The sequence below is a fragment of the Leopardus geoffroyi genome, chromosome B1, assembly GCF_018350155.1.
Source record: "Leopardus geoffroyi isolate Oge1 chromosome B1, O.geoffroyi_Oge1_pat1.0, whole genome shotgun sequence".
NCBI classification, from domain to species: domain Eukaryota; kingdom Metazoa; phylum Chordata; class Mammalia; order Carnivora; family Felidae; genus Leopardus; species Leopardus geoffroyi.
The window spans coordinates 131166850-131185711 of NC_059327.1; the positions used below are offsets into that span (position 1 = coordinate 131166850).

At 35.6% G+C, this 18862-nt stretch overlaps 1 protein-coding gene and 1 long non-coding RNA gene across 5 annotated transcripts in view; one reads left to right on the forward strand and one right to left on the reverse strand.

Moving 5' to 3' along the window:
- Positions 1-18862, forward strand: part of SNCA (synuclein alpha) — a 156752-nt gene that overhangs the window by 119014 nt on the left and 18876 nt on the right. The gene's annotated exons all lie outside the window — the stretch shown is intronic.
- The window catches only part of LOC123595365, a 221692-nt gene continuing 208346 nt past the window's right edge, over positions 5517-18862 (reverse strand). Inside the window, exons 3-5 of the long non-coding RNA XR_006711147.1 lie at positions 9025-9133; positions 6153-6262; positions 5517-5977 (exon numbers count right to left, since the gene is read on the reverse strand). This is a non-coding gene — a long non-coding RNA (uncharacterized LOC123595365). The remainder of the gene's footprint in view (positions 5978-6152; positions 6263-9024; positions 9134-18862) is intronic.

Here is an 18862-nt window from a genome sequence, read left to right on the forward strand (position 1 = left end):
GACTCCTTTAAGATTTCCATTTCTGGGAGAGCTGAAACTTTAATGAAATTAAGTCTTGGTTTGGTGATATGGGGCTTAGCTTAAATGACTCCATTCTGGGCCTATCTCAGTTTTGTTGTTGTTGTTGTTTGTTATTAACCATTTCCCCCTTTTGATCAGATTCTCAATCTAATTAAGAGATTGGATACTTTAAGGCATTAGCACTACTTCCAGTTACCACTCTGGATCTCTCATGGTTTTTGCTGAATCTCTGCCTAGTACTCACAGCTCACAACATCAAGTTCAAATTTTTTAAGTGGTCATTTTCTTTGTTCCTGTTATGATGTTCTATTCTTAGGGAGGTCATTTGCTTGGTGGTTAGCAGCTGTTAACATGCATTTAAATCTTTTGAGAAACTACAGTGCACCGGGGAGACTACTATGATTATTATGGGCAGGATCATTCCTTTTTTTTATTTTTTTTTTCAACGTTTATTTATTTTGGGGACAGAGAGAGACAGAGCACGAACAGGGGAGGGGCAGAGAGAGAGGGAGACACAGAATCGGAAACAGGCTCCAGGCTCTGAGCCATCAGCCCAGAGCCTGACGCGGGGCTCGAACTCCGGGACCGCGAGATCGTGACCTGGCTGAAGTCGGACGCTTAACCGACTGCGCCACCCAGGCGCCCCTGGGCAGGATCATTCTTGATGTGTGGAGTGCACTTTACAGCCATGGTCCCCAGGACCCAAACCAATCAGACTCAAGTCCAAGAAAGACCCCTTTGAAGGGGTCACGTTCTTAAGCCAATTGGACTGTTCAGTAATCTTATGTAGCTGAGTCTCAGCTTCCTCAGAAATGTTAATCTAGGTGCAGCAAGTGCTGTTGGCCACAGGAGTGGTTCCTGAAAATAGCCTCATTTATGCTTATTCCTAGCCAGGGGAGTAGGGATCTGCCAAAGCTAGTAAATCTTGAATCATGTATGCCTTCTGGTAATTCCTGTTTGAGCCTGTGGCTCAGGACTGGAAGCATGACAGCCATGGAGGCTGGTAAAATGTAAGGGTCTATAGACAACTTAAGTGGTTTTATTTTCTTTATTTACCCTTGTCTTGTCTCACTCTCATTGTATAGAGCCTGGTTGCAAAATTCTCTGGATTGGGATTGTTAACTGGAGATAGGGAAATGGACCTCTAGTGTTAGGGAGTCTGACATGACAGAGATAGGAGATGTGAGATATGCACCTGAATTTTTATAGCTTGGAATTTGGCTGCAATGTCAGTGGTCAAGAGTCCTTGGTAGGGTTCTTTCCATGAATCTCATTTTTGCAAAAGCATTAGAGTAACACAATGATGGTCTATAAATAACAAAAGACTTTAAAATGCCCATAGATAAAGATCTGATGACGGTTCATTATAATGGAATTGATGAGGAATCTTGATTATTTCTACATTTTAAGATAATAGCTGGAATTATGACCCATAACATTACACCAGAACATATCATATTTTTATGAATTTTGTACAAATTTGAGAACACATATTTATAACATGCATCTATTTATCTCTATATAGGTGTATATATAGATATATATGTATATAGATATATATGTGTGTATAAATATATATTCCTATGTCCACAAATATAAGAAGGTTTATCATCACTTAGTTAATAATGCTTAACACATAATTTAACATACCAAATAAACCTAATTGTTTTATCATCTCTCTTATACAGGTGAGAGACAACCTCATTGAGATTTTCCAGGGTTCCTCTAGGAATTCTCAAAATTAGTTTGAAGTTAGAATTTGATTTTAAGAAAATGTCAAAAGGTTTGATTAATTAGGATTACAAACTACTATAAAATAAGACTTAATTATCTATTTAACAAAAGTGACAAAAGATGTTAAAGGCAAATACACAGGCTACATAGTGATGGACAAAAACAGCTCTCTTAATAGAAGATTGGGTCTTATTAAGTAATCAAAAACCTGATCAAGTCAATGTGAAGCACAATAAGTCACTTTGGTAAGACACAAGATCTTTGCTGACCAAGCAGATGACTTAAAAAGTAAAGAGAAACCTATGTTTAAAATGTCTTATTATGAGCAGACCAATAATCTAGGGGAATTTTTTCCTTTTAACAGACAAAACCAACTTCCAGTTTTGTGCCAGTATACTTTTGATATTAAAACTTTTTTTAAAAAATTAAATCCATTCTGATCTTAGCCATCATGACCACACATAAAATTCCTTCTCCAATATTCATTTTCCACAAACCTTCTACAACTTTCACGTAGCCATTCAGATATTTTCCTCTTTCTCATTCTGAAACAATTATTTTACATTCCTTAGCAACTTTTCATATATAGTGGTTTCCTTTGATCTTTATTATTTCTAAGTAGTTTTAACAACATACATTGATTAGAATTCTTAACTCTTGGAATTCTTCATTCCTAATGAAAACTAAGAAGTCAGCAACTGTGGGTTGTTACACCAGCATTCTGTGGGATTGGTGAATTTATAACCATTTAACACTATCTAGAAGCATATTCTTCTTGTAGTAAATTTTCCAATGTGGCATTCTTTACTAATAGACCCAATTATCTTTAATTCCTCTGTAAAAGAAGGTTTCTCTTACTACATCTATACACTCTATTGAACTTTGCATGCAACTTCTTTTCCTAAACATGCAAGTATATGCGTAATCTAGGCGTGTTTTTCTCATGTATCTTATTACTATAATATATTCTGGCTTGATACACTATAATAAAAACTTGGGATCAAAAATGTTTCCAAAAGTGTCCAACATTTGTTATTTAACTTTTGTTGTTGTTTGTTTGTTTTTGTTTTTGTTTTTGGTGTGGTAAAAATGAATAGAAGCTGAATTTCATATTTTATGATAAGGATTATGTTTTGAAAACAAGTCCTTACTATCCATAAATATGAAATATTAATGTTATTTAACATTCAAAGCATAATTAGGCACAATTCTAAATTGGAGTTAAAATTGAAATTTATTAAGAGATAAAGTGGCAAATATATAAGTTAAAGATAAAATTATATCTGGTAATTAAAGTGTTTCTTGTGATAATCTCTTTGGAATAGCTGCTAAATGTTTTAGTATACTTAAAAATCTAATACATGGAGTTGGCAAATATAGATCACATAGTCATATTCTGAAAAACATATTAGTGTTAGAGACTACTGAAATGAATTTTATTAAATTTGTTAAGAAAAAGGACATACACAACTCATCATCAACTGATAGATGCTGTTTCTTCTATACTCCGTCCATTTCTCCCCACCCAAACCTGGATAATTTCAAAGCAAATACCTAGATATCTTATTTAATAAGCAAACATTTGATTCTTTAATTTCTAAAAGTTAAAGACACTTTTTTTAATGCAAAAGCCCAATATATGATCATCCTTAAAAAGTAACTCTCTACCCAGTGTTCAGAGTTCCCTGTTTCATATTTGCTTAAATCAAGATTCAAATAAGACTAAAATAACATTAAGTTGCAATTTTCTGACGCTCTCATCTACTTTAATCTATAGCTTCTTCAAAACTGTTGTTTACCTTGAAATTTACTTGTTGAAGTATCTGTATTATTTGTCTTGTATCACTCCCCATAGTCAGAAAATTTGCCAGTTACATCTAATGTGAACATGTTCTTCAGCCCCTTGCATTGCTGTAAATTGTCAGATCCAATGATAGATGTGAATCCAGTTCAGATGTTTGGCAAGGATATCTTATAAGGAACACAGAACGTGTGGTTATATCTCAAGTCTTGTTAGCAGCCATTGCCAATCATTGCCTAGATTCCATGTAAAAGCATGATACTCTATATTATCTTCTTTAGAGTATATCTAAAGAGAAAAGCTTGTACTCACCAACTATTTGTTTAACCTAAGGTATAGTTTGTACAGGAAAGGAAAATACATTCCTGATGATTTCTGAGATTGCATTTCTCCTTGTCAATTCTGACTCTAATTTTTTCCATAAAATAATCTATCTCCCACCTATTCTGTGCCTTTCTCATCCCACAGCATCCTATTCTGATTACCGTGTAATAAACTTCACTGAAGATTTTGGGACACCAGGCTACGAGGGGGGAAGGTGGGACAGTGAAATCATATTGTAGCACAGGACTCCATAGAAAACAGGATGTTGAATTAACAGTCATCCTTGTCCTTAAAGGATTTTGCTTACTTATATAGCAAGAATCATCATGGGAGTAGGCCTTTTACACTGTCACTTCATTCCTACCAGTTCCTTGACCCTCACTAATTTCCCAGGCATGTCTTTGAGGTAGATTTTTATACACACAGGTGATTCATTAGAGTAGTTTGATAGAGACGATTTTCACCTATGCTTTAACTAATATTGTTTTTCCTTCTGGGTAGACTTCTATAATATGAAAGATGCAATGGCCCCATGGAATATATAATATTACTGAATAAAATTCTTTGATGGGTTCAGCAATCAAATTACAAAAATTTCATTTACCAAAAATAGACTCTTAACTAGGTCTTAAAAGGATAAATTGGACATAGGGACATAACAGAAAGTCAAATTTCTCAGTTACTGAAATCTGTACTTTTCTTTTTTTTTTTTTTAATTTTTTTTTCAATGTTTATTTATTTTTGGGACAGAGAGAGACAGAGCATGAACGGGGGGGGCGGGCAGAGGGAGACACAGAATCGGAAACAGGCTCCAGGCTCTGAGCCATCAGCCCAGAGCCTGACGCGGGGCTCGAACTCACAGACCGCGAGATCATGACCTGGCTGAAGTCGTACGCTTAACCGACTGTGCCACCCAGGCACCCCGAAATCTGTACTTTTCAATTAAAACGTTTGAATGCCAGAACTCTCCGAGAACTTCAGAACAGTGGTTTAGAGCATAAGTCACCTGTGCCATTGTGACTCTGAGTAAATTACTAAACCTCTCTAAGACCAAGTTTCCTATGGAAGATATGGTTGAGGATAGTTGGTCCATAGTTCTGTGAGCTGTCCCTGTTCTATGTAATATAAAATAGTTATTTAAGATTTTTAGTCAGTTAAAAATTTATTCAATTAATGTATTCAATAATTTCATTCTCCAGAGAACAACACTTATAAAGTCCAGCAGTCAGACTTGTGAACACAATATATTTATGCCTTTAATGAGTTAAAGGTTTCTGAAAGTATAAACCTGTTCTTGTTACATGCTGATAGTTGTTGAATACCCTGGGATTCTTTTTGATTGCTTACTTTTATCTTGTCCCCTCTTTTTTCTGTTAGATAACAAAGATTCAGCTGGGTATATTTTAAAGATCTAATTGGCTTTATTAAACAATTACTGAATGGGGCAGCATCCCACCTAGCAAGTAGAGGGAGGGCCCAGGGAGATACACAAAATGAAAAGTTTTCATAGAAAAAGTGTGAGGCAAGAAGGTTATTAGCAAAAAAAAAAAAAGAAGAATTATTTCAGGTAAGCCCACTTTCTAGGGGAAAACACAGGGTTTTGTTTTTTTGTTTTTTTTGTTTTTTTTTTTTTTTTATCATGCATATTACTCTTCCTTTGAGGGATGGAAAGGACCCAGGTGGCAGACTGATTGGCACTGACCAGTATTCCTGACTGGTTAAAACTACATTTCTGGGGGAGGTTGAAGCTGAAATTAGAATAGGTATCAAGCCCTGCTATAGGAACTTAGTCTAAGTGACACCATTTTGGGCCTGTGGTTTTCTTCATAACAATTCTTCACTTTCGAGCAGACTCTCAGCTTAACTGACAGATGTTATCAAGCTTGAAGGCATTGGCTTCTCTCTAACCTATCTCACTGAAGTTCCTACAACTTTGCTCCTCTGTGAGGCATCAATAGGCCATGACATTTTTACTTAACCTCTGTGATATTCATTGGTCACATTTTCCAGTTGACATTTTTTAAGTTGATAATTTTTGTTGTTGTTGTTCCTTAGATGTTCCAGTCTCAGGGGGATAATTTGCTTGGTGGTTAGTAGCTGCAAACATACATTTAAAGTTTTTTGAGAGAATATAATGGACCACGGAGATTATTATGATTACTATAAGCAGGATAATTCCCCAAATTTAGAATATACCTTGGAACCATGGTCCCCAAGACCCAAACCAATCAAAGTCAAATAAGTCAAAGAAAATCCCCATGGAAAGGCATACCTTTTTAAAGTCAAGCAGCTTGTCCTTATTTTGAGTTTTAGCTTCCTCAAAATTGTCAACCTATACATGGCAGGTGGTGTTATTCAAAGGACAGACACCTCCTTGATCAGCTAAAAGATAATCAAGAGCTCTTCTGTTATCAAGGACAACTATGGCTGGAGAGTTTAAAGACGTTCATTTGTTGGGCTACTATTACTTTGGCAGATTTTTTAATGATTTCAAGAAGTAGGGAGACATTTTTGATTGTAGCCTCATTTATATTTATCCCTAATTGGGGAAATATAGACCTGCCAAAAGGAGTGAATCCTGAATCACAAAAGCCTCCTGAGAAATCCTATTTAACTCAACAATGTAAATTTAGGAGAAATAACTAATGAGATGTCTTATTTTGCTTGTGAAAAATTAGGGGCACATGATTTTCTCTTTGCCTGAAATCAAAGACGTTATTCCCTGCCTTAGCAATGGCCTGAGAGATACAGATGAGGGTGTTATCTTTCTAGGCCAATGCCAGAGGAAAGGAAAGTAAAGGAAAAGAGGAAGAAGGGGTTTTATGTTCAGTTAATGTATTAAGTCTTAATCTGGAACCTTGGCAGGAAGCCATGTACCTCAATGTCAGCTACTTCTCTTCCTTGTCAATTTGATTTAGAGGTCTCTACCATCTTTTAGTTTTGCAGCAGTGTCAGTGGTCAGAGGCACTTGTTAAGGTCCCTTTCAGTGGGGCTCAAGGGTTGTCTTCCTCTGATGACATTTTAGACCAGCCACCACACTGTAGAGGGTGACCAACAGGTTCTTTTAAATTAGGATCTAGCAAACCTTCTTTATGGATGACATCCTATGGATGACAGGCTTGAGCATAAAACATTAGAGATTTACAGTAGCTGATCATACTAGCATGAAACAACAAGGGATCAGCAAAAGGCTGTATACTGGTAGAATTTCAAGTTGATAAAGCTTTTGGTAAGGCTTCTAGGATTAGGCCAGTGAAGTGGATGCCTTAATCACTGGAGATAGTGGAAAGTACACATAAATGGGAAACACATTTAAGTTTTTAGTTTTTTGCTTTTCCTGTGAGGGCATCCGACTTGGAGCAAGGAAAGACTTTAATCCATCTAGAAAATGCATATACAATAATAAGAACATATTGATAACCCATACTAGGTAGCAATTTAGTGAAGTCTAGTTGCAGGTGTTTTGTTGAATTTACAACCATTATTTCTCCATATGAAATTTTCTCATTCAGAAGCAAACTGGTGCCATGTCAGAGGACATTAAAATGGCAAAAGTCTGGCAATGCGGGGCCATTTTTGCAGGAGAATGGACTTCATCTACATGTACCACAATCCTATAAATATAAAAAAGGCTTAGTATTATTTATTTGACAGTGCTTCCATGTAAATTACATATGAAATGCCCAATTTGTTTAACAAATCTTTTGGAATATTCCAAGTTAAAAAGGCATTTAAAAAAAAGAATTTGATTTTGGGGGCACCTGGGTGGCTCAGTTGATTTAGCATCTGACTACAGCTCAGGTCATGATCTCACAGTCCATGAGTTCAAGACACCTGTCAGGCTCTGTGCTGACAGCTCAGAGCCTGGAGCCTGCATCAGATTCCGTGTCTCCCTCTCTCTCTGCCCTCCCCTGCTCATGCTATGTCTCTTTTTCTTTCTCTCAAAATAAATAAACACTAATAAAACTAAGAAAATTAAATTAAATTTAAAAAGAATTTGATTTTGGAAGTTTGTCAAAAATACCAAAAAAGGGCTTTTAAATAAAGCACTTATTCTAAATAGGATCACAGATAATTATGAAACTTAATATTTAAAAGGTAAAAAACCTTCTACAATAATTTTACTAAAACCAGACTAAAAGTCCAAGAAAACTGTCCTTTTAAAAAAGACAAAACCAAATTTTAACTTTGCACCAGCTTTTGATATTAAATCTATTTTAAAAATAATTTTTTTTAATCTTAGCCAGCTTGACCATATATTAATTTTCTAAAGGTTTGCTTATAATTATTTTTTATATTCTGATTTTGTCCTTTGTCTTTTTATCCTTAAGCTAACCTCTATTTAGGACAAAATTACTTTTTTTCCATGTCAACAAAAAAATGCATCTTAATTTTTCATTTATTTTATTATTTATTTATTTATGTATTTATTTATTTATGCTGAAAATGTATCCTTTCCTGGCATACAGAGATGTTTCCCCCATTTTTAGTAGTTTTAATTACAAATATTAATTAGAACTTTAACCCTTAGAAAGCTTAATTTCTAGTCAAAACTAAGAATAAGCAATTGTGGAGGGTCACATCAGCATTTTTAAAATTTTCAAATTTATAAATATATTTTAAAATTTCTAGAAGCATGTCTCTTAAAGTTTTCAAATGTAGCATTAACATTTCCAAATATCTTCTAGTTTCTCTGTAACAAGCCAAAAGTAGAAAAACCTATGTTTATTAATTAATATTTTAGTATTTTGTCTTATTTTAAAATTAGATATTTATATTGTTATGGAACCAGGCTGGAACACTGGCAGAAAAACCAAGCAAAATTTGGAGATCTTGGTGTGTTGGAGATTTATTTAACACCAGCGGGCTCAGAGGAGACCGTTTCTCCAAAAATCTGAGCGCTGAATGCAACTGGGAAGTGTAATTTATAGTTGTCAGCTTCCATATCTGTGGTGGGTTTTCTCATGTGTGGCAAACAGGGCAAGAAGAACCCAGAAGAGGGGTCTCTAAGCTAGAGACCAGAGCTTGTTTTAGCCCCACGGCCATCTTTGGCACAGTACTTTATTCATTTCTCCAACATTCCCCCCTTTGATGCCTTTAAAAAAAACTTGCCAAATACTTGCCATCAGACAGGCCTACAATACCTGTAGAATTGGGCATATTCCTCTTCATGAGGTCCCCAAAATATCCTGAGGTTCCTGCACCTGCCTGGAAGTGACCTTCATTACTCATCTGGTGAGGCTTCTGGGAAATCTGTAAGCAAGGTATCAGGCCAACATTTCCAAGGGGCTTTATGGCTCCATGTTTTATAAAGCCAACCTTAGTTCCTTAAAGCTATCTGGTCATATCTGAGTCTATGAATGTCACTCTGAAATATGACATTCCAGTCAAAGCCTTGGTAAAATAACCAGTATTTCCAGTGGTGAACTGTTACAGAATGAACAGATTCTTATTGAACTTATGCAAACAATTATAATTGCCATGAAACAAAGAATACTCACCGAGAGTTTTTGAATTTCAGGAAGTTATGTAGAGAGAAAAGATAAATGCTTCAGTTTTCAAATGAATGCTTTATGACATTTCTGTATATCATAGATATCTTAAAAGAAAGTTTCCTTATTCTGAAAGAGGAAACATTAGAGAACCAGCAATACTTTCAACAAGAATCATAAAACTATAATCTTCTTCAGTTCATTTAATCCCATGTTCCTAATTCTTGTTCAATTTGAATGCAGCTTGTTAGTTCTGGAAATTCTTACCCATTTTAGTATCAACCTTAAAGATGTTAAATACCTGTATTTGTCCCCAAAGTCCTTTTTATAAATCTCCTTGAAGAAGAGACACGTTTTGTGAGAGAATAAGAACAATTATAAATGACAAAATCTCAGAAATAGACATTGTTAAAGATCTGATGAGAGTTCATTATGATGCAGTCGACAAAGAAATTCAGTTATTTCTGTGACACATAACACTTTAAGTAATCAGAATATTAAGTGATGACATTATACCAAAACACTAAAACTTTAGGAATTGCATATATATATGGGCAGTTACAGCATTTACCTGTGCAATACAACCTAAGGTTTACCATTGTATGACAGTGCTTTTCCAAGTAACTTAGCACCCAAAATAAAAGGGCCTAATTGGCCAAAAAAGACTTAATTTACCATTTAAATCCTGGGAAGTTTGTTAAAACCTTAGGAAGTTATAAGTACATCCTGAATAGGATTACAGATCATTACAAATCTTAAAACTTTATTTATTCAACCAAGGTGGCAATAAAAGATCCTAAAGGTGAATGTATAGCATTATATAGTTGTTACCAAAACCTATCTCCTTTAACATAATCAAAGACCTGATAAAGATGAAACCTAAAACTTTGGTTTTCCGGAAGACAAACCTTTGTTTGCATTGTCTTATCAAGATTAGCTCAACAGTCCAAGAAAACTTTGTCATTTGAAGAGAGAAAAGCAGAATTTCAACCTTATACCAGTGTACTTTTAAACTTCCATTCATCTCAACCTTCGTCCATCCTGAGCACACATAAAATTCCTTTCCAAAGATTTCCCTTCATGAACCTTCTACAACTTTCCGTTGCCTTCAAACTTTGTCCCAAAGCCATTTCTCTCCAAATAACCAGTCTCATTTAGGACAAAATTATTTTCTTCTACCATCAACAAAAACAAATTTCCATCCCTTATATCTTTCTTACATACTTCCTACTTTCCTATATACAGGGTTGCTTTCCGTATTTCCATCAGTCTTAAATACACTTAGCAGAATTTTAACTCTTAGGAAACCTTAGTCTCCAATTGAGGACTTAGCAACCAACTGAGAGGTGTTTACACCAGAATTTTTTTAGATGGTAAATTCATGAACCAATTAAGTACAAAGCATGTTTTCCAATAGATCCAAATAGCCTTAATTTCTCTGCAGTAAGAAGTTAAAAACACAAACCTATGTTCAGTAATCAAAGCTTTAGCAATTCATTCTATTTGGAAAAGACCTAGTTGTCCAAGGGGATGTACTTTACTCCTTGACCTTGAGGATGGGAGGAGGAGCCAATGGTGCCTGAGGCACTGAGGAGGGTATAGGAACCAGCTATGTAGACCACACCCATGTTGATGCAGAAACAGCAGGGGGAGGGGAAGGCAGAGGAGGAAAACCTAATTTAAAACCTTAACTCAGAGGAGCAGCCACCATGTTTTTCCACCAAAGTGGAATATCCACATCAGGCCAAAGAAGACCAGGAATTTCCCCGAAACAAATGGAGTTTCAGCAACTGCTTGGGAACATTCTTTAAAGTCCCCATCCTGAGGCAGACTAACCACAGTTGGCCCCAATTATAGCTATTAACCTGGGAAAGGAGGGAGAATCCTTCACATTATTAGGCAGAGGAACAGGGAGAGAGTCAGTGTCCCCTTCAGTCTGATTCTCTCTTGGCCAGACCAATAAGGTCCCCTTCTCAGCATTCCTCCTGATATCGGCTGGGTTTTGAGGGCCCCTTCTGATTCGGACATTCATTCTTCCAGTGTCCCTTCTCTTTGCAGTATGCACATTGGTCCCTTGCTAAGGGGGCTCTGGGCTTCCCCCATTTTTGTGGTTGGGGTCTTCCCATCTTTGCAGTGTCTGTTTCTTTTAGTGCTGCTGTGAGAAGGGTGGCCTTCTTTTTTAGTCTTCTGTTCACTTCTCTTTCGGCTGCGGCTTCTCTGTTCATAAAAACTTTATTGGCGACCACTATCAGCTGAGTGATAATCATCCCGGCAAAGCCCTCCAACTTCTGGAGTTTGCTTCTGATATCTAGGGCAGCCTGTGCCACAAAGGAGGTATTTACCACTTGTTGACTTTCTGCTGTATACACGGTATGCTTCACATAGTTTTTCATAGTAGTCTCCGGGAGTTTTGTTTTCTATGCTCTAATAAAACTACTTTTTTGTACTGAATTTAAGGTTATTGGTCTAGATAGCTAAAGTTTCCTTTAATATTTGTGGAGGAGACAATTAAGATTTGTATTTGGGGACACCTGGGTGGCTTAGTAGGTTAAGCGTCCAACTGTGGCTCAGGTCATGATCTCATGGTTCATGAGTTTGAGCCCCTCATCGGGCTCTCTGCTGTCAGAGCCAGCTTCTGATCTTCTGTACCCCTCTCTCTCTTCCCTTCTCCACGCACGCTTGTGTGTATTGTCTCTGTCAAAATAAATCAACATTAAAAAAAAATTTTTAAAGATTTGTATTTGTCCTTGGCAAGTCAAGTTCTAAATGGCTTTAGCCCTTGTTTTTTCTTGATAAAAATTACCTCTCTGAAATTTGCATTTTAAAGAGATGGACTAATTTCCTGGAAAAGACCAGGCAGCACACTGAACATTTACAGTTCAATAGCATAGGAAAAAAAAAAAAAAATGCAAGCACTTTCTAGAATGACTTCTTCTCTCAAGGCCAGGATTTTTACAATATTTATACATATTTTGAGATAAATAGGTTGTGGGTTGGGCAAAAAAGATTGGTGATCTTTGAATTGCTTCTGTAATCACTTCTGATCCTGCCAAGACTAAATTCATAAAATAGGAACAGCTTTTTTTTTTTTTTTTAATTCCTTAAAGAATTGGGTTGCTGTGTAATGATATCAAAAGACTGACACACCCATCCACCTATGAAAATGTCTTCTTTTCCTCTGGGTACTTTGAGCTTAGCTGAGAAGGCCTAAAAGTTTTATATCAGGTTCTGAATATCAGCTTCCAATTTGGCCAAATTTCTGATTATACAGTTGTTAAGTCTTTTCGAATATCTTCTCAGGTTTTAGCTAGGACAAACAGTAAATATTTCTGGCAGTATCAAACAACTTCATGCACCCAAGAGGAATCCTCAAAAAAGGTGTAAAAGATACAATTTTTTCGATATCTGGAATTACTCCCATAGATAGCCAAAAAAAAGAACTGACAATCTGAATGTCCCAGGCAGGCAGAAACTCAAACCATTTCTTAAGATGTAAAATGAGAAAAACACAAAGAAAATACTTAGGCCTGGGAGGGAAAGAATAAAAACCTAATAGGTCTAAATTTGGACCAGAAGGGATAACATGAATTTTTTTTTAAGGTTTTATTGTAATCACCCAGTTCTCAGATCAGCAAATTCATTCCATAACCCCCATCACCTATTCACCTCACCCCCCCCGCCCCCCGCCAGGACCCTCCAGTCTGGTAACCATCAGTTTGTTCTCTATAGTTAAGTCTGTTTTTTTGTTTGTCTCTCTCTCTCTCTTTTTTCCCTTTGCTCATTTGTTTCATACATTCCACATATGAGTGAAATCATATGGTATTTGTCTTTCTCTGACTTATTTCACATAGCATAATATATTCTAGCTCCATCCATGTCCTGGCAGATGGCAAGATTTCATTCTTTTTTGTGGCTGAATAATATTCATTATGTATGTGTGTGGATATATATACATATATATATATGTATCATGTATATATTTATATATAAGATACATATATATTTATATATAAGATATATATATATATATATATATCACTTATTCTTTATCCATTCATCATCTATTGATGGACACTTGGGTTATTTCCATATCTTGGCTATTGTAAATAAGGCTGCAATGAACATAGGGATGCCTGTATCCCTTTGAATTAGTGTTCTTGTATTCTTTGGGTAAATACCCAGTAGTGTGATTGCTGGATCAAAAGATAGGTCCATTTTTACCTTTTTGAGGGACCTCTATACCGTTTTCCACAGTGGCTACACCAGTTTACATTCCCACCATCAGTGAAAGGGTTCCTTTTTCCCCACATCCTTGCCAACACCTGTTGTTTTTTGTGTTGTCGATTTTAGCCATTCACAAGGTATAAGGCAATATTTCATTGTACCTTTGATTTGCATTTCCCTGATGACAACTGATCATGAGCATCTTTTCATGTATCTGTATGTCTTCTTTGGAGAAATGTCTGTTCATGTCTTCTGCCCATTTTTCAATTGGATTATTTGTTCTTTGGGTAGTGAGTTGTATAAATTCTTCATATATTTGGGATACTAACACTTTATCAGATACGTCTTTTGCAAATATCTTCTCCTTTTCTGTAGGTTGCCTTTGTGTTTTGTTGATTGTTTTGTTTGCTGTGCAGAAGCTTTTTATTTTGATGTAGTCCCAATAGTTTATTTTTGCTTTTGTTTCCCTTGTCTTAGGGGAATTATTTAGAAAAAAAAGCTGATCTGGCCGATGTCAGTGAAATTACTGCCTGTGTCTCTTCTAGGATTTTTATGATTTCAGGTCTCACATTTAGGTCTTTAATCTATTTTGAATTTTTTAATGTTTATTTATTTTTGAGAGACAGAGAACATGAGAGGGGGAAGAGCAGAGAGAGAGGGAGACAACAGAATCTGAGGCAGGCTCCAGGCTCTGAGCTGTCAGCACAGAGCCCAACGCAGGGCTCGAACTCATGAACCGTGAGATCATGACCTGAGCCGAAGTGGGATGCTCAACTAACCGAGCCACCCAGGTGCCTGGTCTTTAATCTATTTTGAGCTTATTTTTGAATATGGTAAGAGAAATTGACCCAGTTTCATTCTTTTACATGTTGCTGTCCAGTTTTCCCAACACCATTTGTTGAAGTGACTGTCTTTTTCACACTGGATATTCTTCCCTGCTTTGTCAATGATTAATTGATCATTTAGTTGTGAGATTCTTTCTGGGTTTGCTGTTGTATGCATCTGTGTGTCTAGTTTTGTGCCAGTAGCATACTATTTTGATTACTGCAGCTTTGTAATATAATTTGAAGTCTAGAAATATAATGCCTCCAACTTTTCTTTTTCAAAATTGCTTTGGCTATGTAGGGACTTTTGTGGTTCTATACAAATTTTAGGATTGTTCTAGTTTTGTGAAAAATGCTGCTGATATTTTGATAGGGATTGCATTAAATCCATAGATTACTTTGGGTAGTATAGACATTTTAACAATATTTGTTCTTCCAACCCATGGGCATGGAGTGTCTTTCCATTTCTTTGTGTCATCTTCAATTTCTTTCATTAATGTTTTTTGTTTGTTTGTTTGTTTGTTTTATTTACTTTGAACCAGTGCAAGTGTGGGAGGGGCAGAGAGAGAGGGAGATAGAGAATCCCAAGCAGGCTGTGTTCTGTCAGCGTGGAGCCCACATGGGGCTCAATCTCACGAACCATGAGATCGTGACCTGAGCCCAAATCAAGAGTTGGATGTTTTACTGATTGAGCCACCCAGGTGCCCCATCAGTGTTTTATAGTTTTCAGAGTACAGGTCTTTTACCTCTTTGGTTAGGTTTGTTCTTAGGTATATTATTATTTTTGGTACAATTGTAAATGAGATTATTTTCTTAATTTTTCTGCTGCTTCATTATTGGTATATAGAAATGCAACAGATTTCTGTACATTGATTTTGTATCCTGTGACTTCACTGAATTAATTTATTAGTTCTAGCAGTTTTTTGGTGGAGTCTTTTAGGTTTTCTGTATAGAGTATTATGTTACCTGCAGTGAAAGTTTTACTTTTTCCTTACAATTTGGATGCTTTTTGTTTCTTTTTGTTGTCTGATTGCTGTCTCTAGGACTTCTAGTACTATGTTGAATAAAAGTGATGACAGTGGACATCCTTGTCTTGTTCTTGACCTTAAGGGAAAAGCACTGACTTTTCCCCCTTTGAAGGTGATGTTAGCTGTGGGTTTTTCATATAGACGTTTATTATGTTATCTTCCTTCTAAACCTACTTTGTTGAGGGTTTTTGTAATGAATGGATGTTGTACTTTGCCACGTTTTTTCTGCAGCTATTATAATGATTATATCAACAAGAGAAAGGATAAAAACCATATAATACATCATGTTGATTGACTTGTGAATATTGAAACACCCTTGCATTCCAGGAATAAACCCTACTTCGTCGTGGTGTATAATTTTTTAATGTATTGTTAGATTCAGTTTGCTAGTATTTTGTTGAGGATTGTTGCGAGATATATTGGCCTGTAGTTTTCTTTTTGTGTGTGTCCTTATCTGGTTTTGGTATCAGAGTAATGCTGGTCTCATAAAATGAGTTAGGAAGCTTTTTTTAATCTTCTATTTTTTTTTTTTAATACTTTGAGAAAAGAATAGGTAAAAGGCTTCTGTAAATGTTTGGTAGAATTTGCCTGTGAAGCTGTCTGGTCCTGGATCTTTGTTGGAAGTATTTTGATCACTGATTCAATTTCATTGCTAGTAATTGGTCTGTTCAAATTACTGTCTCCTACTCGTACAACTAAAAGAGCTAGAGAAAGAACAAACAAAACCCCAAACCAATAGAAGAAAGAAAATAATAAAGATTAGAGCAGAAATGAACCAAATAGAAACTAAAAAATAGAAGAGATCAATGAAACCTGGATCTGGTTCTTTGAAAAGATCAACAAAATAGATAAACCTCTAGCAAGACTTATCATGAAAAAAAAAAAAAAAAAAAAAAAAAAAGGGAGGACTCAAACCAAACCAGAAATTAAAGAGGGGAAATAACAACCTATACCACAGATATACAAAGTATTATAAAAGTATATTATCAAAAATTATATGCCAAAAAATTGGACATCCTAGAGAAATGGATAAATGCCTATAAACATATAACCTACCAAAACTGCATCCAGAAGAAATAGAAAATTTGAACAGACCAAAATTTTCCTAATTTTTCCTAAGAAAAATTAACTTATACTTTTTATGGTTTCTGCTTTATTCACAGAAAATTTATCAGTGTGGTATAAAACATGTTTACTAATAGGTGCAAATATTTTTGATTCCTATGTAAAAGTAAATAAGCCTATGTTCAGTGATTAATGTGTCAGTATTTTACTTGGAAATAATTTTGATACTTAATGAATTTAACTTAACTCATCACTTAGCAAAACTTTAAAGTTTAAGGTTATCAAAAAGATTTGGGGAAATGATCCTAAAATGTCACCTAAACTTTTTTATTTAATTTATGCCTATTCAGTTTGCTTAATTATGTTTAGATTTGGACATTAGACAAATCAGCTCTATTCTAATTTTTTTTTCTCTGAAAAATTTTGCAACATAGTGTGAACCTGTTTGAATAGTAAGCCTAGGCAGAATAAACAAGTCTATGTATTATATTCAGTGTTGATAAGTCTAAGATATGTTTATTATAATCAATGAGCAAACTGAAATTACCTTTAATACTAAAACTTTTCCCAGGTCTGGTGAAATTGACAAGCAGTTCCTTTAGTTTCTATTATATTTCTGAGATTTTTCTAAAAAATTCTTAAGTTATAAGCACTTATATTTAGGCCAATTAAACAGAGCTCTTTACAAATGTTAGTAGTACCATCCAGAGGTAGAAAATATCACATTCTATAATAGAAACACATAAACATATAATCAGAAACCTTATTGTTTAAAAATGTTTAGCCATGAGACGAGTATGATAATGCAAAACTCACAGGGGGCCCTCATTCTAAGGTAGATATGGGAGTGCCTGTAAGGTCATTAACTTGATAGACTTCTGTTTATGCTCATGTAAGGCAATTTAGGGAGAGGAATAGGATGAGTATTGAACTAAAAGAGGATAGAGGGAAGTAGTAAGAATTGTCTGAGTCTTACAGTCTTTTGCGTTACTTTTTGCATCTTTTAATTTTTTTATGTTTTTTTGCAATGAAATTTTCAGTGAAGCTATTTTTGGAATTTTGAAGGTTTTACTTTTAAGTACACTTTTTAAATGATCTTATCTAATTGGAACATTCCTCATAGTGGCCATTGTAATTTTATTGTTTTAAATAAAATTTTGCCATTTCTGTAGATATTCACACATTCTGGGACCATAGTTTTTAGAAATAAGCAGGTGTGCTAGAAGGTGGTGTGCTTGACTGTTTAGAAAAGGATGCCAAGTCTTTGGGTTTCCCAGAGCCAAGCTGTTATCTAAAAGGGATATGCAGGTGGGTTGGGAATCATGCATGTTTTACAGTGTACCTTGTTGCACAGAAACGTTCTTAAAGTCAATGGCTTACCTAGTATCTAACCCACTGTGTAACCAACTTATACTAATGTGGTAGTCTTTGTATTAGGTGGTGTGCACACTAACATCTCTTAAATGTTCAACCCATGCCCACCAATTTTTGCAGGTTTTTGGTGTCCAAGATTCCCTTTAGCAATTAGCTTTTATCTCATGTGCATATTAACAGGAACCAATAGTTACCAAGGAAACAAAACTGTGGACACCAGCAGGAAGCAAAAAGGATTGAACCAGCAGACCTCAGAGAATGGGGACTCTGGACTAATTCCAAATGTAACTGCCACCAGCAGTTCTTAATGTGGAATCTGAGGATAGAACCCAGGGCCAGGTTTCAGAAGTTACTGTGAACTTGCCAATAGAAGTTCCTATACACATCAACAGCATTTCCCAATGTGGACTAAACCAGCAGACTCCATTAATGGAGACTGTGGACTGTAACTGGGAAAGGATTCCAAACTGAAATTGCAGACTGAAACAAGAGCTAAGGACTAGCGTTCTGTTAGTTATCCTCCTGTCGGTCTACACTGTAAACGAAACTAGATTGGGAGCTAGATGCAAAAAGAACAGAGATCAAACTCAGAGGGATCACCAATGGCCCTCAGAAATGGTAAAAAAGACAATGAAGTCAAAAGTGTTGGTGAGGCATTGGGCCTCTGTTTCTTATCTCAGAACGTTGTCAAAAGTTTATGTCAGTTGTCAATACTGCCACAAAATTTGTTATAAAACAAAATTCAACTGAGTAAATTTGGAGATCTAACTGGCTTTACTCAATGATTCATGAATTAGGCAAATAGAAAGGAGTTCCATAAGCTGCAGAAAAGGAAAGTTTTTTAAAGGCAGAGAGGGAATGGCAGGAGAAGAAAAAAAAAAGCGTTGTTTAGGCAAGATCACCCTCTTGAAGGGAACAGAAATGGTCTAATAGCAGATTACCTCTAGTGTTGACCAAAATTAGTTTGGCTGGTTA